General features: G+C 46.6%; 1 pseudogene; it reads left to right on the plus strand.

The window, feature by feature from the left end:
* The first annotated feature begins 206 nt into the window (after nt 1-206).
* The window catches only part of LOC148686050 (uncharacterized), a 44772-nt pseudogene continuing 20233 nt past the window's right edge, over nt 207-24745 (plus strand).

Genomic DNA, 24745 nt, shown 5'->3' on the forward strand with positions numbered 1-24745 from the left:
TATTTTTCATCAGGTTTGGATCATGACCGAGGTTGGTTGACTCACACACACACACACAAAAAAATGTTGATTGCTTCAAATGCGGTGTCATGTAATTATCCGTAATGGTTGGGTATGTCTAGACATATCTGTAGGCTTGTTGACTCCTTGGGAAGGAATCCTGTTTTGTTCAGCTGGTTGACTTTCGGAGAGTGTCTTTGTTTCCCATGTTAAAGAAACACCACCTTTTCCAAACACAAGAAACTGAGAAAGGAAGTCCTCTGTGCCATTTCTGCAACCTGGGGATATTGAGGATTTTGGCAGGTGTGGAGGACTCCCTGGTCCTGAATGGGGTAACTGTGCCCCTGAAGGACCAGGTGCGCAGCCTGGGAGTCATTTTGGACTCACAGCTGACCATGGCGGCGCAGGTCAATTCTGTGTCCAGGGCGGCTGTTTATCAGCTCCATCTGGTACGCAGGCTGAGACCCTACCTGCCCGCGAACTGTCTTGCCAGAGTGGTGCATGCTCTAGTTATCTCTCGCTTGGACTACTGCAATGCGCTCTACATGGGGCTACCTTTGAAGGTGACCCGGAAACTACAACTAACCCAGAATGCGGCAGCTAGACTGGTGACTGGGAGCGGCCGCCGAGACCACATAACACCGGTCCTGAAAGACCTACATTGGCTCCCAGTACATTTCTGAGCACAGTTCAAAGTGTGGGTGCTGACCTTTAAAGCCCTAAACGGCCTCGGTCCAGTATACCTGAAGGAGCGTCTCCACCCCCATCGTTCAACCCGGACACTGAGGTCCAGCGCCGAGGGCCTTCTGGCGGTTCCCTCGCTACGAGAAGCCAAGTTACAGGGAACCAGGCAGAGGGCCTTCTCGGTAGTGGCACCCACCCTGTGGAATGCCCTCCCACCAGAGGTCAAAGAGAACAACAATTACCAGACCTTTAGAAGGCATCTCAAGGCAGCCCTGTTTAGGGAAGCTTTTAATGTTTGATGGATTTCTGTATTTTAATATTTTGTTGGAAGCCACCCAGAGTGGCTAGGGGAACCCGGCCAGATGGGCGGGGTATGAATAATAAATTATTATTATTATTATTATTATTATTATTATTATTATTATTATTATTATTATAGTTGTTATTATTATTTTGTGCCAGGGCCAAGCCACCAAAGATGCAGTGTGAAGTAGGCACGTTGGAGGCGGAATCCCATGGGGAGGCACTCTGGGGGGCATACCTTAGGCGGAGCATATGCCCATGCTACCCAAGGCAGGCACACTCCTGAGGGGCGTGGGGCGCGGAGGGTGCCCACCCATGGGGGCAGAGCGAGCTGCCAATGGCGGACATTCGGTGCACCACCTGCCCGTGACTCCCAAGCCTCCCCCCCAGCTGTCAAAATGAAGGGGGAAGGGGGGAATGCTGCTGGCAAAGCGGTGCAGCTCCCCCCAACAGCTCGGGGTAGGTTTGGGAGTCGCGTCCGGGCGGCGTGCCAAATGTCACCCCCCTCAGCAAAGACACTCGGGACAGACTGCACCCACCTCACTCCCTTCGCCACTGGGGCATCCTGCCTTTTATTGCTGCTTGAGATTAACAATGGAGGCAGCAGCAACTTCCAACGAGATCTCAAAGAACTCTTGCAAGATCTCACTGGAAGGCACCACACAACCCCCAGTAAGTGAAGCTTTGGTGGGGGTGGGATAGACCAACGGGGTGGCAAAACAGAAGGGCTCTGCAAATGTATACAAGTACAGTTGTGAAAACAGTTGCTATACATAAGAGCACAACCTTATGCTGTAAGTCACAAATGTCGTGACTTTGCAAATTGTGGAATCAAACATTAAAATTTACTGCATGTACTGCCCTGAAAGAGAATGTTTTGAAGATGATGTATAGATGGTATTTAACACCAGTAAAATTGGATAAGATGTTTAGGATGAGTAGCAAAACATGCTGGAAATGTAAAGAGAAGGATGGTGAATTGTATCATGTGTGGTGGACATGCGAAAAAATCAAAATATTTTGGGAAATGATATATAACGAACTGAAAAAGATTTTTAAATACACCTTCCCCCCCAAAAAAACAGAAGCTTTTTTATTAGGACTTATAGGACAAGAGATAGTGAAAGGAGATCAAGTATTATTTATGTATATGACAACTGCTGCTAGGACTTTGTTAGCCCAAAAATGGGAAATCCAGGAGTTACCGACGATTGAAGAGTGGCAGATGAAAATTATGGACTATGCGGAATTAGCAAAACTGACTAGCAGGATCCGAATAAAGTCAAAGTTCCAAAAGGATTGGAGTAAATTTGTGGTCTATATGGAGAAGAACTGTAGAAGTTTAAAGACACTTGCAGGATTGAAATAAATCCTACGAATTGACTTTAAGTAGAAGGAACAAAGGAACTGTGAGATAGGAATGGATAAGAAAACCAATTGGGGGGAAGGAGGGAAGTCAAAGCTCGGCAGAGCAAAGAAAATTGTAATAATTGATAAGATGTTAAGAAGAAGAAAAATTGTGTTCATTATGTTTATTATGTGTTGTTGTGTTTGTGGTTGTATGTTTTGTTTTTGTTTAAATGTGTTTAATTGGAAAATTTAATAAATTGTCTTTTTTAAAAAAAGTCGTGACTTAGCAGTAGAGTGCATACAATCATACCTTGGTTGACAAACGCCTTGCGACTCGAACTGTTTTGGCTCCCGAACGCCGCAAACCCGGGAGTGAGTGTTCCGGTTTGTGAACGTTCTTTGGAACCCAAACGTCCGTCATGGCTTCCGATTGTGTGCAGGAAGCTCCTGCAGCCAATTGGAAGCCGTGCCTTGGTTTTCAAACGTTTTCAGAAGTTGAACGGACTTCCAGAAAGAATTCCAGTCAAGAACCAAGGTACGACTGGATTCTGGAGGTAGAAGGCTTCAAGTTCAATCCCTGGAATATCTCAGTAGGGCAGGAAAAGAATTCTGTCTAAACCCTGGAGAGAGCTGCTTCCTCATAGACCAACTCTCCCCATCCTGGTGCCCTCCAGATGTTGTGGGACTACAACTCCCATCATCCTTGACGAGTGGGCATCAGGTTGGGGAAAGCTAGAGCAGATATTACGGACCAATGATAGACCAATGCCTGCGATTGATCCTCAGTCAAAAGAACTGCTCCCGCAGAGTTGCCACAGTGGCAGGTTCCTATGTTTCTAAGTACCCTTATGTAGTTGCATTTTTTAATCAGGGTTGTATATTTGGTGGGGGTGAGGTATGGAAGAAAATGCCCATTTTGCCACGAATATGTTCATCATCCTTTTAGGGTGGGCAACCCAGCTCATTGACCTCGTAATGGCAATTGGTTCACCATTGTCGAGGTCCAGTTGCAGAGTTTTTGCGGTGCTAGTTAATTAGTTTTTAATAGACACACATCCTGCAGATGGCAAGCACCACCTTAAAGAGGCATTCTTCTCTATAAAGGAGAGTGTAAGGAACATTAAAAAAAACTCCAGCAACACATCATCTAAAACCAAAGAAAATTGCCCCTCCCCTATGCTTTTTAGGACTGTTTTTCTCCTACGTGGGTGATATTTATCCTTGGACCAACTCACGGATTAAACTTGTATGGTTTCTTTAGCTGAATGCCATATATTAATTAATTAATTAATTGCAATATTCATATTGATTAATTAATGCACTCTTCTCCACACCCCACCCCAATCTCTCTTTTCAGGACTCTTGGTCACTGCATATAGATCCTGAAGGAATTAAACTTCTCCCAAAACTACAGGAAGGAAGATCCAGTCCATTGCTTAGCAAGCGCATTTGGTGAGTAAAAATCGCTAGAGTTCTTTGATACCTTAAAACCATGTTCGGGGGCGGATTACCTGATGGGGTAATACGTGTTTTTCTTCAAAATCAAATACTGTTTTGCATGTTTTGGATTTTTGTTCAGCACGCCCAACCTGTGCCAATGGCAGCGGCAATGTCCTGTCTCTAGGAAGAAAAGGTTTTCAATGGGCAGCCAAGTCCTATTTGAGTCGGAGAGTGCTTTGCAAGATAAGTGACACTGAAATGGTTTAGCTTCTTGTCTTTGTGGGCCGTGGCGTGCCGAGCGAGTGGTCTGGGCCTTGCTGGAGGGCTCCTCAGTGTGTACCTTTTACTGTAGGTACTATATTGCCGCTTGTCTGACGCCAAAGCGAGCTTGTGAGGCCATAAATGCCACTGCAGTTTTTATTTCTATCTGGTTAATGATACTCTGAGATCTTTAGAAAGGCTTTGGAAAGGACACCATAAAGTATGAAAGAAAGAGAGCTTTGTCCACGGGAAACGTAAGGCTCGGGGTTGTAAACCTTACGAATCCTGCTCAAAAGTACAATGTGACCTTCCTCTTATCACATCATTATTCTCTCCTTTTTCCATCCCCGGCCTGAATAGCTTGGACTTCTTAGATAACAATATTTGTTCCGTGGTGAAGCCTAGCTTTTGGACATCAAGAAATCAATGCTCTCCAAGGGGCAGCCAGACCATGGGAGTGGAGCCCAGTACAGCCCAGTACAGGGGCAGACGTTGGCTAGTTTGTAGCCTTGAGTAGTCTCTTAAGACAACCACTTTCTCTTTATATCAAGATGAACTTGATTTATTGTGTGGCTATTATCCTGTTGCTAATTGGAGGAGCTGGCTTCCTCCATTTGAATTAAAAAGTGTTTGGCTTCCAGTTTTTTTTTTTAAAAAAAACCCAACATTACCCAACACCAGGAGGGTAAAATGTGTACTTGTCTGTCTGTCTGTCTGTCTGTTTGTGGTATGTGTAGCACAGCCTTCTCTTTGGTGGCCTTAGTATTATGGAGTGTATTTCCTAGCCCAAGTGTGCACTTTTTTTTTTTTGCATGGGAGCAGAAATGTAATGCCATTTGGGATTTATTTATTTTTCTAAATGTATATTCTATGTCATTTGCTTTATATTTGCCAGTCTTCCAGCCCTGTACCACGGTGGGGCTACTGTTATCCGTTGAACTCCCTCCGTTGTGTGCTTGACCGTATACTTGCCTGACTGTAAACCACTTTGGGTTTTGTTGCTAATTGGGATAGAAGCCTAATGAATGAAGTAGCACGAGGTCCAAAGCCTGTAGATCTCAGGATTCTGGAGAGGAGGAGACCATGGAAACATGTTGGTCAGTAGCATAGACTGAGGCAAGAGGTCCCATGAGGCTCGGGAAAGATGTGTTGGCTTAAATTCTCTCTGATATTCCCAGACAGCAATGTAGTGGGGTGGAATGAAAAAGCATTTGCCCCATGTGCAATCTGCTTGGGTCACAAAGTGTGTGCACCACAAGTCATGTAATATATGTTGTTGTTGTTGTTGTTGTTGTTGTTGTTGTTGTTGTTGTTGTTTAGTCGTTTAGTCATGTCCAACTCTTCGTGACCCCATGGACCATAGCACGCCAGGCACTCCTGTCTTGCACTGCCTCCCGCAGTTTGGTCAAACTCATGTTCGTAGCTTCGAGAACACTCGACCCTTCATGGATCAATGCCTTGTCGTGGCGAAGGGGCTTGAATAACTCAGAGAAGCTATGAGCTATGCCATGCAGGGCCACCCAAGATGGACAGGTCATAGTGGAGAGTTTTGACTAAACGTGATCCACCTGGAGAAGGAACTGGCAAGCCACTCCAGTATCCCTGCCAAGAAAACTCCATGGACAAAGACAACAGGCATGTAATATATAGTGACAGTTATTGCATCATTTAAGATTGTATTTATTGTTTTCCCTTTTTTATAAAAAGTAAGCAGATGTAAGGGGGGGAAGCATTGTTAGCTGGTATTAATAGGTATCTTCCATCAATTCTAATTTAAATGTATGAATTAATATAGACAGGCTGTATTATCAAAATGAGACTGATGATTATATGCTATGCATTCAAACATAGAAGAAAGCAGTGAGTTCTTCAGACTACTGAGTAGTGGATAGTGGGTGTTTACCCTTACAACGTTGCAGTATAAGGGAGAAATCCTCTGCACATGAAGCTGGCATAAAGGAAGCGTAAACTTACACCAGATCCGAACCCCGTTCAGAAGTGGGGTTGCTGCTACTCTGCCTAAGCCTTGTGGAAGGAAAACAAGCTTTTAAAATGCTATTCTATGCACTGGTGGAGAAAGGGGGGTGCGGGGGGTGCGGTCCGCCCAGGGTGTCATCCCTGGGGGGCGACATTGCTGCCCCACCCCCTGGGACACTCGCCACGCGTGGCTAGCCCCACCCCTGCACACAGCTAGCACCGCGCCGCTCCGGGTGCCGGAGAACCTAGCTCCACCTCTGGTTCTATACTACATTTCCAGGTCGCAAGACCAAGATGAATGGGCTTAAGATCCAGACTACTAAGTCCTCCTTCTCTGGTCCCATCCCCCACACCCCTAGAATGTCCCTGGTTTGAGATTTATGCTGAGCCACGATGGGCAAGTTATGCTGGTGTATTATTTCTTGAGCCAGGGTTGGGGACACTGACTGATCCAGGAATCGACCAGCTGAACAAGAGATCTGTTGCATTCTAAGCTGTTCATGCTGGTAGATCTTCCCCATGTGCCTTTGGAATTATAAGAGCTCGCATGACCCACTTTTGCTGCCCATCTGTTATCCCCCACATCATTGCCTGAACATTTGCAAATATCAATGATCCCCCCCCCCAATCCAAAGTTAATACGAACAACTTCTGACTGGAAAGAAGACCTCATTGCACATAGCTGCCTTGCAGTCTTTAAAGTTTTTCCTTTATATTTGGAATAAGCAGGCATTTCTAATTATGGAGACAATAGATAGGAGTCAAGCCATTAGGGACCCCAGACCTCACTGTCCTAAATCAATGGTATCCATGCCAGATTTGCGCATGGAGCCAATGTCACTGGCCAAGTTGATGAAAAGTGAGTGAAAAGCTTTTTGTGATTCTGACATTGGAAAGCACACAATCTTGTTACAGGGGCAAAGAACTTCAGCTCATGTTTTTTTAAAATTAAAAAAAAGTCTGAAGAGCATCTGAACAAATCAATAAAGAGAAAGAGAGGACACCAAATGTTGGGCTAATATTTTATTAACTAAAGATGGGTGAGTGGCTGAGACGTCCAGGTCTTTCATCAATTAACGTATTTATGTTTTATTGCCATTTATATACCACCCTTCATTCAAAGCCACAGAGCAGGTCATGGAAAAATGCCTTCACCCGAAAGGAAAGCAGTGGCCAACCCAATGATAAGAGAATGAACGATGCAAGGAGGGAGCTGCAGCCCAAGATAGGAAAAGAGGGGGGAAAGGGAACCAGTGTCCAGTTCTGGGCACCACAATTTAAGAAGGAAGTTTAAGAAAGGAGGGTGACCAAGAAGATTAAGGGTCTGGAAGCCAAGCTTTATGAGGAACGGTTGAAGGAATTGGGGATGCTTAGCCTGGATAAGAGAGGGACACAGGTGGCGCTGTGGGTTAAACCACAGGGCCTAGGGCTTGCTGATCAGAAGGTCGACGGTCAGCTCCTGCCAACCTAGCAGTTCGAAAGCACATCAAAGTGCAAGTAGATAAATAGGGACCACTACAGCGGGAAGGTAAATGGTGTTTCCGTGTGCTGCTCTGGTTTGCCAGAAGCGGCTTTGTCATGCTGGCCACATGACCCGGAAGCTGTACGTCGGCTCTCTCGACCAATAATGTGAGATGAGCGCACAACCCCAGAGTCGGTCACGACTGGACCTAATGGTCAGGGGTCCCTTTACCTTTACCTTACCTAGCCTGGATAAGAGGAGATTGAGATGAGTTATGATGGTCATTTTCAAATATCCGAAGGGCTGTCACGTGGAGCAAGCTTGTTTTCTCCTGCTCTGGTGGGTAGGACACGAACCAACGGAGTCAAGTTACAAGAAAGGAGATTCTGGCTAAACATCAGGAAGAACTTTTTGACAGAAAAGCTGTTAGAGTCTTGGTTGTTTGTTGTTTAGTCATTTAGTCATGTCCGACTCTTCGTGACCCCATGGACCAGAGCACGCCAGGCACTCCTGTCTTCCACTGCCTCCCGCAGTTTGGTCAGACTCATGCTCATAGCTTCGAGAACACTGTCCAACCATCTCGTCCTCTGCCGTCCCCTTCTCCTAGTGCCCTCCATCTTTCCCAACATCAATGGATAGGTTTGATCTTCTTGTAGTCCATGGGACTCTCAAGAGTCTCCTCCAGCACCATAATTCCAAAGCATCAAAAGATCATGTTGGAGTCTAACATTGCCAAAGAAAAGGTTGGGAACCACAATGTGTCTCACTCAGTGATGGGTTCCTAACACCACATCTGCGTCATACATTTAAAGCACTATCATACCACTGAAAATAGCCATGGTTTCCACCAAAGCATCCTGGAGACTGTTGGGAGACTCCTATTCCCTTTCACAGAGCAACAATTCTTAGAGCAGTTTAAAAATCAATCCCTCTCCCCAGGGAACTCTGGGAATTGGCCATCACTAGAGCAGAAAACACAATTTCAGCCATTCTCCCAATAGTCTGAACTTCCTAAGAAGCAGCCATTTGGATTCACATTTTGTCTCCTGACATTTCAAGGATGAATCCATGTTTTGGCAATGAAGGCATTTGGAATAGTTTTTTGCATAACAGTGTGTATTTTGCCAATTGCACATACTTCCTTTTAAAAAATAGTAGTAATTGGCTTTTCGGTTTTTATCATGTCGCCATTGGCTTAGGAAAGCAACTCTGGTTCGTGATCCAGTTTTTCTCTTCTGCATCAGTCAACATGCAGCATTTTATATTGGCTCGTGTGGTAATCCTGCTCATCTATGGCTTAGAAGACGTAATGGCCTAAATCTCTTAGGTTCCATTTTTAACACCTGCCAGGCTCCATCTTGGAGTGCATAAGAGGGCCAGCGTGGTGTAATGGTTAGGGTGTTGGACTAAGACCAGGGAGACCAGGGTTCAAATCCCCACTCAGACCTGAAGCTCACTGGCTTTATTAATAATAATAATAATAATAATAATAATAATAATAATAATAATTTCATTTCTACCCTGCTCACCTGAATGGGTTGCCCCAGTAGTCTACCTTACAGGTCCGTTTGAAGATAACATGACGAGGGGAAGTTGAGCTCTTTCAAGGAAAAAAAGTGGGATCTAAATTTAATAATGGTCATACAAATGAAGCCCCTGCCCTTCCCACTGGTTGGTGCTTTAAACTCGTCCTCCACAATTGGTCTGAGTCTCTTTCCCTGTGTATGACCCCTCGCAGGAGGAAAGCATCAACACTCTTCCAGCTCATCAGCATATAAGAAGAGCTTGCTGAATCAGGCCAATGGCCCATCTAGTCTAGCATCCTGTTCTCACAGAGCACAAAACCACTCTCCCCTCATAATTAGTGACTGTTAAAGGCAGAACATGGGCAGCATGGCGAGTAGCCATCAATCGTCTCCTCCTCCATGGGTTTTATCTTTTAAAGTCATCTACGTAAGTTAGTGGCCATCACAGCCTCCTGTGGGAGCGACTTCCATAGTTTAAACCAGGCTTCCTCAAACTCGCCCTCCAGATGTTTTGAGACTACAATTCCCATCATCCCTGACCACTGGTCCTGTTAGCTAGGGATCACGGGAGTTGTAGCCCAAAACATCTGGAGGGCCAAGTTTGAGGAAACCTGATTTAAACTATGTACTGCGTGAAGAAGCACTTTCTCTCCAGAGCTCCCTGGGAAAGGGGGATTGATTGTTAAACCACTCTGGGAGGTGAATAGGGGCCTCTGGGCAACTCTAAGTGCCCTTAACAAACTACAGTTCCCCGTGCCTATTTAAATAAGCCATGCCTTAAATAAGCCATGCCTATTTAAGGTGGTATTCTTTAGGGCAACCCAAGCAGATGGTATAAATAATAAAATTATTATTAGTGCTTTAAATGTATGGTGTAAATGAATTGCCACCAGCCATAGAAGAATGTTTTTATGAGGGTTTTTTGAGGTGTAGACTCCCCATAATTCCTGGATTTAGCAGAAATTAGAATTAATCAAGTTTTGATTAAACTCCGTCAAATGCTGAAACGCTAATTTAGTTTTTATGCCAACAACCCAAGCCAACTTGATGAAGCCACTCATGTGGGCCATTAAACAAAGGCCACTGAAGGCCACTGAAGGCCCATCAAGGAAACTATCAGAGGGCAAGACTGCCAGGCCAGGAGAGGAGTGTGATAGTGGGCAGGGAAAGAAAAGGTTGAAGATTTTGGTGCTGCATAACATAGCATGCCCTCCAACATTTCTCTGATGAAAATTGTTGTTGTTTAGTCGTTTAGTCGTGTCCGACTCTTCGTGACCCCATGGACCAGAGCACGCAAAGCCCCCATGGACCATAGCACTCCTGTCTTCCACTGCCTCCCGCAGTTTGGTCAAACTCATGTTCGTAGCTTCGAGAACACTGTCCAACCATCTCGTCCTCTGTCTTCCCCTTCTCCTAGTGCCCTCCATCTTTCCCAACATCAGGGTCTTTTCCAGGGAGTCTTCTCTTCTCATGAGGTGGCCAAAGTATTGGAGCCTCAGCTTCACAATCTGTCCTTCCAGTGAGCACTCAGGGCTGATTTCCTTCAGAATGGATAGGTTTGATCTTCTTGCAGTCCATGGGACTCTCAAGAGTCTCCTCCAGCACCATAATTCAAAAGCATCAATTCTTCGGCGATCAGCCTTCTTTATGGTCCAGCTCTCAGTTCCATACATGAAAATAGGGACATTCTATTCCGTACAGTCCAACGTTTCTCCAATGAAAATAGAGACTCCCCTCCAACATTTCTCTGGTGAAAACAGGGACGTCCTAAGGAAAAGTGGGATATTCCAGGATCGGAAATCAGAAATCTGTAAATTCGGGACTCTCCCTGGAAAATAGGGACATTTGGAAGGTCTGAATAGTGGCACTTTGTAAGAGGTATGAAAAGCAGGGGAGAAGTAGGGCTGTAACAAACAGGCAGGCAGCATGGTTGGTTCCTCTGTTTGTAGACTGAAGCCTGCCACTCCTAAGAGAGGAGGAAAGAATTATCTTGAGATGTGAATGCTAGAAACTCCTCCACTGTAGACTTAGGTTGAATGTATGTATAAATAGTTGTTGGCACCTGTCTGTTTCAGGAGATGGTGGAGGAATGTGCTTTGGGGGTTGAAGTCAAGCTGTCAGAAGGTTACAGCTCCTGCTGCGGCTGTAGAGACCGATATGCGAGAGGCATGTCTCATCTTACCTTCCAAGTCCCGGACTGCAGAATCCGGGACCGGCAGCCATGTGACACCGGAAGTTGCGTCGACGTAACTTCCGGTGTCGCTTTGCCCTTCTATGGGCACCAAAAATGGCCAGCGCCGACACCAGAAGTAGCATCTATGCACTTCCGGACATGCGTAGATGCGACTTTTGAAGCCGTCGGCGGCCATTTTTTGTGCCCATAGAAGGGCAAATCAGAAAGAAAAAAAAATGGCCACCAGCAGGAGAAAATAACGGAGAAAAACGGGAGACGAAGTGATACGGGGGGCCACCGGGAAAAGGTAAGTAAAAACGGGCTTTCCCGGGGAAACGGGGTACTTGGCAGCTATGTGTCTCATTGCAGCTGAGGCAGATGAAGGCATGTGGTTGAGTTGCTGCAGATGCACCATAGCTCCTCCCAGGGGTCATTCCTCTTCCAGTCACTGCTGTGGATGCATGACCTGTCTGTCTGTCTCCAGGCACTGTAAATAAGCCATATATCATAAAGACACTGCAGTCTCCACTCTGCCTAGTGTGCCCACGAACCCTCTATATCAGGCTTCCTCAGCCTCGGCCCTCCAGGTGTTTTTGGCCTACAACTCCCATGAGTTGTAGCAGGACCAGTGGTCAGGGATGTTGGGAATTGTAGTCTCAAAACATCTGGAGGGCCGAGGTTGAGGAAGCCTGCTCTATATGCACCCAAACCTCTGGAATCTCACACCGTTTGGAGATGGGAGTAGAGTGTAATAAAAGGATAGATGCAGCCCTGGACAGCACTGAATACTACTTGTCTCCGGCTAGCTCCAAGTTCACCAGCCGCTGGAATTCAGCTGGGATCTTTTTCTTTCTCCCTCCCTCTTTGCGAAATTTCTTTTGGTGGTTGCAAATATTCAGAGCCTCCTTCCGCAGGGCATGTTGATTAAGAGACGCGAGTCGAAAACTGGAGGGGCTGTGGATGCCTGGAACAAAGAAACAGACCAGGCTGCCTTTCAAGATTGAATGCGCTGACCCCCAGTGCCCTCCTGCATTTTTGTTTCAGGGCAGGTTAAACAATAATAAATATTGAACAAAGAACTCCTGACTGCATCTGGACTACTTTAAATAAATGAAGAGTCGAATATAACTGAGGGCAAGAGGCTGGAGGCCCCTGCCTCGCCTTGTTTGAATACGACATGCCAGGTTGTATATTTTAGAAGACTCCCAGTTCAAGGGTAAAGTGATTAATCCTGCATTTGCTGGAAGGGAGAGGGGCAAACTTTTTTTTTTTTGCCGCAGAGGTTTGGAAATACAGCTTCTGTCCAATAAATTTTGCATTCATCGTTGCTGTTGCCTGTCATTCAGAGGAGGGCAGCGAGACCTGCTGATTGATGGCCCCCATCAGTTCCTTGAAGACACCTGTGGCAGCGCGAGGCTCCCAATGCTTGATTTGTTTGGAATTTACCCTCTCCGCAGATTCTTCCGTCTGCAACAGCTGCGCTCGGGAGGAGCAGATCAGGTCGGCTTTGTCATTGCGCGCCCTGGAAATTGCTAACAAATGGAGCTGATTTCATTCCGTCCTCGCGTTGTTTACACTGAGCAGTAGGTGATAAAAAGTGTGCTTTGTGGCAGGCAAGTTGGAGGAGGAACAACTGAGCTCATAATGATGGATGTGCGTTAAAAGTAGCAAAGGGAGCACGGCTAGAATCTCTTCCAGCTTGACAGGGGATTGAAACTGAATAAATACCTGTCCTGTGCCACATAAAGGGCACAAGTCATATCAGAGAAAAGGGGGGAGGGCTGTGGCGCAGCGGTAGAACACCTGTCTTGCATCCACAAGGTCCCAGGTTTGATCCACAGTATCTCTGGATAGGGGTGGAAAGATCCATTGTCTGAAATCCCGGAGAGCCACTGTCGGTCAGTGTAGACCAGGGCTGTGGGACCTTTTTCGGCTGGTGGGCTTAGGTCATCTCCCTCCCTTCTGCACTGCTCTCTGAACACAGCAAGTGCTCTATGAACTTCTGAAAACAGCAGGTTTGGGGAGCAGCCCTGGGCTGTTTGCAAAAGGGCTTTCAAAAAGCCCTGCACTGCACCTTGCCTGTGCATTTCTGCTGGTGAGTGGAGGCTTCAATCCTGCTGGCTGCTGCCATCCACTTCACCAGCGAGTTTCCCACAAGGAATGTGCTCGCAAAGCAGACCCTGGCAGAATTGTGCTCTGCCTTCCCACCCTTCAGCTGATGTCACCCAGTGATGTCAGCTTGTGGCATAGCTGCCAAGTCTCCCGTATTCCCCGGGATACCCCCGTTTTTCTGGCTGTCCCCAGCCGAAAAAAACGGATTTTTTTTGTTTTCCCCTGGTTTATTCTGGTGCGGCGGCCATTTTGGAACTGGGCAGAGCATGCTCAGAAGCGACTTTTGATGCTGCTTTGCCCAGTTCCAAAATGGCTGCAGCATGACTTCTGGTGCGGTGGCCATTTTGGAACAGGGCAGAGCAGCATCAAAAGTCGCTTCTGAGCATGCTCCGCCCAGTTCCAAAATGGCGGCAGCGCTACTTCCGGTCTGCTACTTCTGGTCCAGTCCCTTATTTCTCAGGCCCGAACTGGGCAGCTATGGCTTGTGGACAGGTGTGCATGGTTTGGGTTGGTTTAGGCCAACTTCCTTTTCAACCTGGGCTAGATTACCTGCAGTGAAATTCAGTGGTGCTGGAGGTTTCAGGCCTCTCTCCGTGATGTAATTTTTTTTTTACTATTTTTTCTTTTCTCGGCTGCTTCAAACTGGGTTCGACTTCTAAACCTTTGCCAACATGTTTCAAGTGGTGCTACTTATCACTAAGAATCAAGCAGGAGCAATATAAAACGAAGAACTTTATTTAAGCAAGCTTGGATTCAATTCCTAACTCTCTCTGACCCTCCTGCTCTGTCTCGTTGTGCTCCTAGTAGTTGTCCCCTTAATCTGTTCCTTCCTTCTATAGCGCCAAGTTTCTCTTACTTCATTCCACATACATTGATACAACTTGGGTGCTGCTGATAGGCCAGGATTGACCCACGGGCCACCAGCAATGGTGTCGTCACTAGTGAGCAATACTTGATCTAAGGCAGTTTCCTGGGTTTCTACCAGAGCTAAGAACAGTGTGTCACCAAGGAAACTCTCCCTGCTGCTGCTGTCTCACTGGGGTACAGTCTCAAATAAATCCAGCCCATTGAGCATCAGTAAGAAAATCTAGTCTGTAGGACTGAAATCCAAAGGCTCCTCAAAAATTACTGGAGAAATGATGGGGGAAGGAGAGAGTGAGATTGGGAGGGGGATGCTGTGTACATTTCTCATCACTATACATCAGGAAGACTGCAGAGCTGGGAAAGGTGCAGAAAAAGGTACCCATTAGGATCAAGATGCTGAGCAACTCCCCTATGATAGAGGCATATAATGTGATGCACATTGTGGAGAAAGTGGTCCGGGAGATTATTCCCTCCCCCCCTCTCTCTTAACACTAGAGTTTAGGGACCTCCTCTGAAGCTGTACGGTGGGAAATTCAGGACAGGCAGAAAGAAGTACCAGTAGTTCATCAGACAGCACAGAATTATGCAATGGAACAAGATGTGAGAATGGCATAGCTGCCCAGTCTCCCGCTGAAAAATGTGCTCTTATAATTCCAAAGTGCCGCCCGATTTTCGGTGCCCAGACATGGGTAGCACGGCACCGAAAGTCGCTTCTACGCATGCGTAGAAGCAACTTCCGGTGCCACTCTGCCCGATTTCCGGTGCCCGATTTCCGGTGCCCAGACATGGGCGGCGCAGCACCGGAAGTCGCTTCTATGCATGTCCGGACTACCCATGTCTGGGCACCGGAAATCAGGCGGCGCCAGCACCCAAAATGGAGCCTCACTGGCAGGTAGGAAATCCGGGGTATTTACGGGATTTTTTCCAATCCGGGCTGCATGCGGGAAATGGTTTAAAATACGGGGGTTTCCCGCGAAAAACGGGAGACTTGGCAGCTATGGAGAATGGTCACCAAACTTGTTTTAAAAAGGGGGTCGGAAAAATTCATAGAAGCGTAGAATTGTAGTGTTGGAAGGGATCCCAAGGGTCATATAGTCCAGTCTCCTGCAGGATGCCATCCTGAACGATGAGGATATCTTATATGGTTGTGATGGCCATATAAGAGTATAAGCTCAATGACAGGGCACCTGATTTGCATGGAGAAGGTCCCTGGCTCAATCTCTGGCATCTCACTGCCTGAAAAGCCAGAGAGTCGCTGCCAGTCAGTGACGACAGTACTGAGCTAGATGGACCAATGGTGTGATTCTGAATAAGGCAACATCCTGTGTTTCTTTGTTAGACAGGTGCCATGCCTGTTGTCCTTTTGGTGCCTTCAGAAGACCCTCCTCTTCCAACAAGTCTTTGACGTCGAGATCTTTCCCAGTGGGTCCATGTTCTGTAGAACGGAGCTGGATATAGTCTTGTGTGTTGCAATATACTCCTCACCAAAGGACAGACCCCCCTCTCTTTTTCAATGAATATAGGACAGGTTGTGGGGGCATTCCAGCCACCACCCATAGCATGAGATTCAGTGTGTTTATAAAGGATTGCAACAATATCCCCATTTCCGTTTGTAAAGCGTCGGAGAGCAGAGTGGAAGTCTCAGCTACCCAAACCTCAGAAGCATATTATGGAACATAAAACTACCTCAGCGGAGGTGCAAATTGGAAATAAAAGATGATGCGGATCTCGTTAAGAAAAGGAAAAGCGTGGCGCCAGGCGAGTGGGGTCAAACCACTGGGAGTCCTTAGAGGGGACATTCTCCCTCACTAACCTGTTTGAGTTCATTGCGGAAGTTCATAAAAAGAGCAGCTAAAGGTGACCCAGTGGATATAATTTGCTTGGGTTTCTGGAAAGCCTTTGGTGGGGCATCTCATAAAACAGTATTAAGGAAACTAAATCTCCCACAAGGTAAGGAGCAAAGTCTTGCTTTTGATTTATAGATTGGGTTAGTGGCAGATGATAGGATGGAAGGAATAAGCAGCATCTCCACACCAGCCCAAGGGTCAAGGCGAAGGGAGTGTTTTGCTGACTAATGAATTGGAGGAGAACATAAACGTCGAGTTAAATGGTGGTTGTCAAATGGCACGTGCAAACTGGCAGTGGTGCTCAAACTTGGTTGCAGTGCGGACTGCTATTGTGATTTCTTTCTGCTTTGCGGACCTTGGGTCAGGATTAGCTGGGAGCTGAACTGGGAGGATAAGGCTACTAGTTATGATGCCTAAGCCCTGCCTCTAAAAATGGAGGCAGCAATGCTTCTGAATTCCAGTTGCTGGAAACCAAAGGACAGGTCCGGTTCTAGGTGTAGTCCCGGTGGCGCGGGGCTGGCAGGGGGGCGCTGCACAGCGAAGCCGCGCGGAAGCCATGCTGCGCACTGCGAGGGCGGGGGCGCTGGAGCGATCTCCACGCCTCAGCGCCAGGGCGCCTGACCTGCTTGAGACGGCCCTGCCAAAGGAGGAGAGACAGCTCCTGAGTTCAAGTCCTGCTTGTGAGTTTTCCACAGGCTGGCCACTGAGAGAACTGGATGCTGGAATAGATGGGCAGAAGACTTATTACCGTATGTGTCAGAAGGCGTAGGAAAAAACCAGAAAAATGGGAGGGGGCAGTTTTTTCCCTGTTTCCCCTTTATTTTTCCCCTGAAAAATTGGGAGAAAAACACATTTTGATATAGTTTGAATATTCCACAAACTCCCCCCCCCCCATTTTTTTATGGGAAAAAAACGGCTTTGGGGGAAAAAACAGAAAAAACTGGTTTTTTCCTCTCTTTTTTCGGGGGGGGGGGGTCAGGCCTTCCCATCTCTACGGGAATCTGATCCCCCACAGTAGGCTGCCAGGAAGAGATAAACAAGGAGAGTTCTTACCAAAGTCTTTTATTCAATATTTACAGAGAGAGGCTTAGAAAAGCTGCCTCTTGCAGTAATGGCATTGCTCCGAGTGAAACCCCACACCCTCTATCTCTCCCATTATACGCCATCCCTATGGCGGCTGATCTGTGCCTTCTGCCTCTGAGCTCTCTGCTCTCCTACTTTCAATGCTTGCCAGGTTCTGGGAGGGGGGGTGGTCTGCCATGCTTTCTAAAGACACTGAGTCTGTCAGCTTCTCTGCCCTGATACTACTACTTCTTCCTGTTCCTCTCCCATTATTTCCCAGTTTTTCCCTTCTTCAGCCTCTGGGCGATGACCTCCCCCCAACCACTGTTGTAAATCTATACCAGGCATAGGCAAACGTCAGCCCTCCAGATGTTTTGGGCTACAATCCCCATAATCCCTGGCCACTGGTCCTGTTAGGTAGGGATGATGGGAGTTGTAGTCCCAAAACATCTGGAGGGCCGAAGTTTGCCTATGCCTGATCTATACTGTCTTCCTCTTCTCTGGAAGGTTCAGGAGGAGGAGGAGGAGGCAGTCTCCAGCATTCCTTGTCCGCTGTCCAGTCCCTGACATTATGTCCTTAGGAGCACACTGTCTTCCCAGCCCCCAGTGCTCCCGAAGCAGTTCAGGGGTTCCTCATGGCTATCTTGCTATCTGGGGGTCTATATTTCTCTTGGCCCAAGCCATCTCTACATCCTCTAGATGTAGATTTTTCAGACAGCTCCTGCCAGTCGGTGGACAATACTGAGCAAGATGGGCCAGTGGTCTTGAGTCTGTTTAAGGCAACTTCCTGTATTCCTAAGATTCACTGCACCTTTGCATTTGCTGAGGTACAAAATATATATATATATGAAAGGAGGCCTTTCAGATGTTCCTGGACTACAACCTCCATCATCCCTGTCCACTGGCCATGCTTCCAAGGGCTGATGGGAACTGGAGTTCATCAACAATTCTAGGATTCTATGATTCTAACATCAAGAGGGCCATATGTTCCCCACCCCCATTCTAAAATGTGGTGTTCCTTTTTTTCTTGAGGGTAGAGGATGCCTCATTTCATGTTCACTTCATAAGAGCATCAAACTGCAATGAAAACAATTACACATGGAAAAGCTTGCATTGTAGATATTAAGCAAACCTGAGAAGCAAGTGTCGCATTCTGTTTTTAGACCCAAAACCCCATGCAGAGTTTTAACCTTTTATGCAGATGGCATAAAAATAATTCATTATAACGCAGCCAGTTAGCTCGGAGGGAAAATGGAATAAAGCATTGCAGAGGGGGAGAAACAGTAGCTGGGCATTAGCTGCGCAGTCTTGCTGGCTTTCTTTTATTTCCCTTTTCAATTAGAATACAAAAGGCATATTAATTAAATGGGCTCCTATCAGATTGACTTGGCACCCGGAGAATCTAGCTGCTTTGCACCAGTTTTGCATGTGCGACTCTCTTAGAAATAGAATAAAATAAAGTAGAAATTACTAACTGGGGAAAAGAAAGCAGTTGATTCAGACCTCAGATGTGGTTGGACTCCAACTCCCATCAGCCCCTGCCAGAGTTGCCAATGACCAGGGATGGTGGGCATTGTGGTACAACATTCATTCAAAGTGCTACAGGTTTCTAAAATCCCAACTCTACTTTTCCTTACTGTCTCCTTGTGAAACATGGACCACTTATAAACACCATCTCCAACTCCTCGAAAGATTCCACCAACGGTGTCTCCAAAAAATTTTACACATCACTTGGGAAGACAGGCAAACTATCTGTGTTACTGGAAGAAGCAAAGATCACCAGTGTTGAAGCAATGGTTCTTCAACATCAGTTTCGTTGGATTGGTCATGATGTGTGGATGCCTGATAATCGTCTTCCAAAGCAACTACTCTATTCTGAACTCAAAAATGGAAAGTGTAATGCTGGTGGTCAACAAAAGAGGTTTAAAGAGACTCTCAAGGCAAATCTTTAAAAATGTAGTATTGTTGTTGTTTAGTCGTTTAGTTGTGTCCGACTCTTCGTGACCCTATGGACCATAGCAGGCCAGGCACTTCTGTCTTCCACTACCTCCCGCAGTTTGGTCAAACTCATGTTCGTAGCTTCGAGAACACTGTCCAACCATCTCGTCCTCTGTCGTCCCCTTCTCCTAGTGCCCTCCATCTTTCCCAACATCAGGGTCTTTTCCAGGGAGTCTTCTCTTCTCATGAGGTGGCCAAAGTATTGGAGCCTCAGCTTCACGATCTGTCCTTCCAGTGAGCACTCAGGGCTGATTTCCTTCATGGATCAATGCCTTGTCGTGGCGAAGGGGCTTGAATAACTCAGAGAAGCTATGTGCTATGCCATGCAGGGCCACCCAAGATGGACAGGTCATAGTGGAGAGTTTTGACTAAACATGATCCACCTGGAGAAGGAACTGGCAAGCCACTCCAGTATCCCTGCCAAGAAAACTCCATGGACAAAGACAGCAGTAGCACCTTAGAGACCAACTAAGTTTGTCATTGGTATGAGCTTTCGTGTGCATGCGCGGGTGGCACTGTGGGTTAAACCACAGAGCTTAGGGCTTGCCGATCAGAAGGTTGGCGGTTCGAATCCCCACAACAGGGTGAGCTCCCATTGTTCGGTCCCTGCTTCTGCCAACCTAACAGTTCGAAAGCCCGGCAAAGTGCAAGTAAATAAATAGGTACCGCTCCAGCGGGAAGGTAAACGGCGTTTCTGTGAGCTGCTCTGGTTCGCCAGAAGCGGTTTAGTCATGCTGGCCACATGCCCCAGAAACTGTACGCCGGCTCCTTGGCCAGTAAAGCGAGATGAGCGCTGCAACCCCAGAGTCGTCCGGGACTGGTCCTAATTGTCACAGTGGCCTGGGTGGGCTACTTCAGAGTAACGACTCCACACAGCTCTGCATTTTATTCTTTTATTGGTGCTGTGTATTTACAGTGCTAAAGGCAGTGCTATTTACAGAGATTGACACATCTTATCCGTCTTCTTCAGAACCTCCGAATGGAGGTTGGCGCGTTCTCCTCCAGCATAAAAGCTTGGGGAGACCCAGCCTCTTCCCACGACGTTTCTTGCGCAATTCCGGAGTCGGTGGGATTGGCCTTCCCCCCTTGCTCCCCCCTTCCTGTCCCACCTTGGGCAGTGGCTCTGCTACCTTACCTGAGCCTCGGACACCACTTCCTGCTTCTCCACTTGAGTCGGAACTCTCCCTGCTTTCCCCAGCGCTCGGAGATGGGCTGGAGCTCAAGATGGGAGGGACCTCCCGATATCCCCTGTCCCTCACACTAATGGTCAGGGGTCCCTTTACCTTTAAGGTGCTACTGGAAGGACTTCTCTCTTTTTTGTCTTAAAGATAGAGCCTTACATGACTTGACAATCTTCAGAGATGTCTCCTATTTTTTTTTTTTGCTTCCCCAGGATTTGTAGCCCAATTGATTGGTTGGGTCAAAAGGGAACACCCGACAGATTTCAGGACCATGGCTTGGTTGGGATTGGGGTTTCCAGCTTCTCTTTCGACCAACTGAATTTGCATTCAGATTTTCTCAAAGCTCCAGTTGCTTGATTTGTGAATATGCAGATTGCGTGCTTGGTATTTGTGATGAATTTGTAAATTCGCTCTTTGGTATATGCAGATTAACTGGTAATTCATAGATCCTTGGTTCCTTATTAAAATGTATACATGAAGCCCATGATTTGCAGTTTGTATGTTTTGCTCCTGCTTTGTTTACATTCAATGCCACCTACTTTTTATTTTTTATTCTTTGCACAATGGGGGAAAAATTGTTTGCAATTCCGCTTTCTCAAAGGAATGTTAGAAAAGGCCTTTAGCTGGATCAGGCCAATGACCCACCTGGTCCAGCAAGGCTCTCACAGTGGCTAATAAGATGCCTCTGGGAAGCCCAGAGGCAGAACCTAAGAGCAACAGCATCTCTCCCCTCCTGAGGTTTCCAGCAACTGCCATTCATAGAATCACAGAACTTTAGAGTTGCAAGGTATCCCAAAGGTCATCTAGTCCAACCCCCTGCAATGCAAGGATTTCATACATGACTGACAGATTGCCAACCAACCTCTGCTTAAAACCCCCAAGGAAGGAGAGTCCACAATCTCCCGAGGGAGACCATTCCACTGTCTTGGACAGCTCTTGCTGTCAGAAAGTTCCTCCTGATGTTGATTCGGAATCTCTTTTCTTGTAACTTGAACCCATTGGTTGGGGCCCTACCCTCCAGAGCAGGGGAAAACAAGCTTGCTCCATCCTCCATCTGAAAAATCTTTAGATATTTGAAGATGGCTATTATATCTTGGATGATGGGCTTGAGGGCATCCTGAGCAAGTTTGCAGACGACACCAAATTGGGAGGGGTGGCTAATACCCCAGAGGACAGGATCACACTTCAAAATGACCTTAACAGATTAGACAACTGGGCCAAAGCAAACAAGATGAATTTCAATAAAAAACAGCAACAATAATTTAACAGCGCTTCACAGGAAGTGATTCATGAATGGAAATAAATAAAAAATGAATGAATGAGTCTAACAAATGACTCCCATTTCAGCTATCCTTTTTGAATTATGTTTCTTTCCAGTGGAATTGGGGGGCGGGGCAGCGCAGGGTCTCCCAGAAAGCTGACATTTGTACATATCACAATCAAGGAATTAAAATGCTCGGTTCAGAGTTTTTAGTTCGGTGATTTTTACCTAGCACTTAAATCGCCTTAAGCAATAACCATACTCTGTATGTGTATATGTGTGTGTGTGTGAGAGAGAAAGTGGGTGTGTTACTTGTGTTTAACTCTTATTTATACTGGTGGAAAAGAGGGGAGAATGGGTGAGCTATGTTTGCTGGCTCAGCAGGTGAATGGGCCAACTTATAGATTGTCATGCGCTTGAGCATGAGTGAACTTATGTGAAAGTAAGCAATGCACTATCACCCACCCACCCCCAGGGATCAGTGAATCTCTCAGTGCTGTTTTCTCATTTCCCCAAAGTTCAATTCTCCACATTTCCACATAAGTTTGCAGTTTATTAAAGAAAAAAACCACAGTGAAAATTTGCCAGCATTTTAGCACAAAACTTCTCCTAATGCGCATGTTTGCATGCAATTTCACCTAACACACATTTGTGCAAAGCAAATTTCCTAATATATGGCATGTTGTGTTATCATCACCAATATATGTGTAGGATATATTGGATATTGCAAAATTTTAGGCATGTGCATTTGGAAGAGTGGCTGTGTTTTGTTCCAGAAAATGTGAACTGGGTAACTTTGACTTTAAACACAAACTGAATCACACACACACACACACACACACATCCCTGTTCCCTCGATTTCCAACGTTCAGAGTTGTGTGCCGCTGTATATGTGGCCAAAATAGCAACAGCTCCATGCCGCAGGAAAGAATCAGCAGACATGAGGGAACCCTAATGCGTGTGGATATTCAAGCAAATCTTGGGGAGAGGGAAGTTGGGGGCAGGGGGTGACCCAAGAACAGGCCAATGAAAAATGAGCAGGCTCAGTGGTCACATAATGCTGGTGCGCTATTTGGGAAGGGATGGAAAAATGGGGGAGTGGAATGGAGTGAGCGGGACACTCCGTGCTGCAACATTTTGTTGTAGATCCCACTTGTAATAATCTTTACTGTCGCTGTTGAGAAACCCAATCCTCGCCCAATTATTTGATGGGATGCATCCAGTGTTGTGTGTTGTGAAATTGGCTCTCATGAAATCACAAATAGACCGAGGAATGGAAGCCCAGACTGGGTGAGGCAGCTTTAAGACTCCGACAGCAATGACAGTCAGATGCTCATAGGATACCTCCATAAAACTTTCAGGATATGTCTTTCTGGAAAGCTTTCAGTTGTTCAATCAAATCCCAATCATTGATTTTAATCTCCATCTGTTATATTTTATGTAAGGAAGGCCCGGATATGACAGGAGCCTCAACGTACTTGAACGCTCGGTAAAATTGTTACATATATATGCCTTGAGTTTTATCCTCGCTGCAGTCCTGCAAAAAGGCAGCGATGGAACTGGGTCATTCCATGCATCGTTGAACGAACTGCCGCTTAACCAAAGGAAAGGACGCCTGTGCTTAGGTTGAGATTCGCCGTGAAAAAGATCAGGCTCCAGATTGAACATTTCAGCTCTGTCAAATCTACATCCCAATCAGGGATCAGAACGTTTCACGGGTCCAGAACATTTCACTTCCTAAGGCAAAGGACGAGATGGTGTCCACAATTCCATGTGTGGAAGCTGGCCAATTGGATCTCATCTCAATGCTGGTGATGAGACAGCATCGTCCACCATACCTGAGGGCATCAGGCTAGTCCGAGGCAGCTGCCTCATTCTGCCCAATGGTAGGGCCAGCCGTGGAGAGAGGAGTGGGGGAATTGTTTTGGGGAGGGGAGAGGTAATTGGAGGGAGCACAGAAACCCACAACCCACTTAACCATAACCTAATCACTCTGCCCAGTGAATATAATCCAAAGGAACATCCTGTATGTGGAGTGTGTGTGTGTGTGTTTCTGGAAACAGCTACATTAGTAAAAAAACAAACAAACCAGCATTTTGAATGTGTTATACACCTGCAACACCAGGTGGCGCTGTAGAGCAGAAAACTTTTCTGTGCAATTTCACCTAGTGGGTTTTTTTTGTTATAACTATTTAATTTCTGACTTATCCATAGCATCCCCGCCCCCCGTGTGTAGATCCACCCTCTATCTCTGTCTCTATATTTATATATACTGAGGAAGGATTTTCGTGGTAACCATCACAAGAACATATGGTGAGCCTGCTGGATCAGGCAAATGTCCCATCTGGTCCAGCATCCTGTTCTCACAGTGGCCAACCTGTAGGAAACCAGCAAGCAGGACCTGAGCCCATTCTCCCCTCCTGCGGTTTCCAGCAACTGATGTTTGGAAGCGTCCTTGACTCCAGCTGTGGAAGCAGAGCAGAGCCGTCATGGCTCCATAAGTTGTCAGATCCTCTTTTAAAGTCATCCAAGCTGCTGCCCATCACTGCCTCCTGTGGGAGTGAGTTCCATAGTTTAACTACGTGCTGCGAAAAGATGCGCTTTCTTTTATGCGCCCCCAATCTTCCAACAATCAGCTTCATACAGGTTCTAGTATTATGAGAGAGAAAAAGTGCTCCTGAAGGATTCAGTCCCTAATGAAATGCTCAGATGTTGTCAGGGTTCGGGGAATCGGCTTCCTTCCCCCCATGGCAGTATATAAGATGATCAAAGAAAGTGACATCTTACCAGTTAGAAACTTTAATAATCACAGAGAGCAAACAACGAACACTTCTCCTAGAAATGGCGGTGCTCCCAATTAAGGATCACACCCCCTTCTGTCCCTAATAATCTACATCACTCCTACATTTTGTAATCAGAGCTTGTACCCTCTGTGCTTTCTGTTCTGAGACTTTCTGAGCTCTTCTTGACCTTGGGCTGAGTCCAGAGACTTCCAGTGTTTTTTTCACCTAGCTGTTCCCCATCCAGTATTTCCCGGCTTCTGCCTTCTGAACTATGGCCCTCTGCAAACCACTGTTCCAAATCTATACTCTCCTCCTGTTCCTGGGAAGATTCAGGAGTAAGAGCAGGGGGAGGCTCCCCGCATTGCTCCTCCGTGCAGCCCTCACCAGCACAGTCCCTGACAGATGTTGATAGGGAGAGGGGCCTCTCTTGGTAGTTCCACCAGCCTCAGAAGTATGATGAA

The sequence above is a fragment of the Zootoca vivipara genome, chromosome 4 (genome assembly GCF_965207765.1).
Source record: "Zootoca vivipara chromosome 4, rZooViv2.hap1.1, whole genome shotgun sequence".
NCBI classification, from domain to species: domain Eukaryota; kingdom Metazoa; phylum Chordata; class Lepidosauria; order Squamata; family Lacertidae; genus Zootoca; species Zootoca vivipara.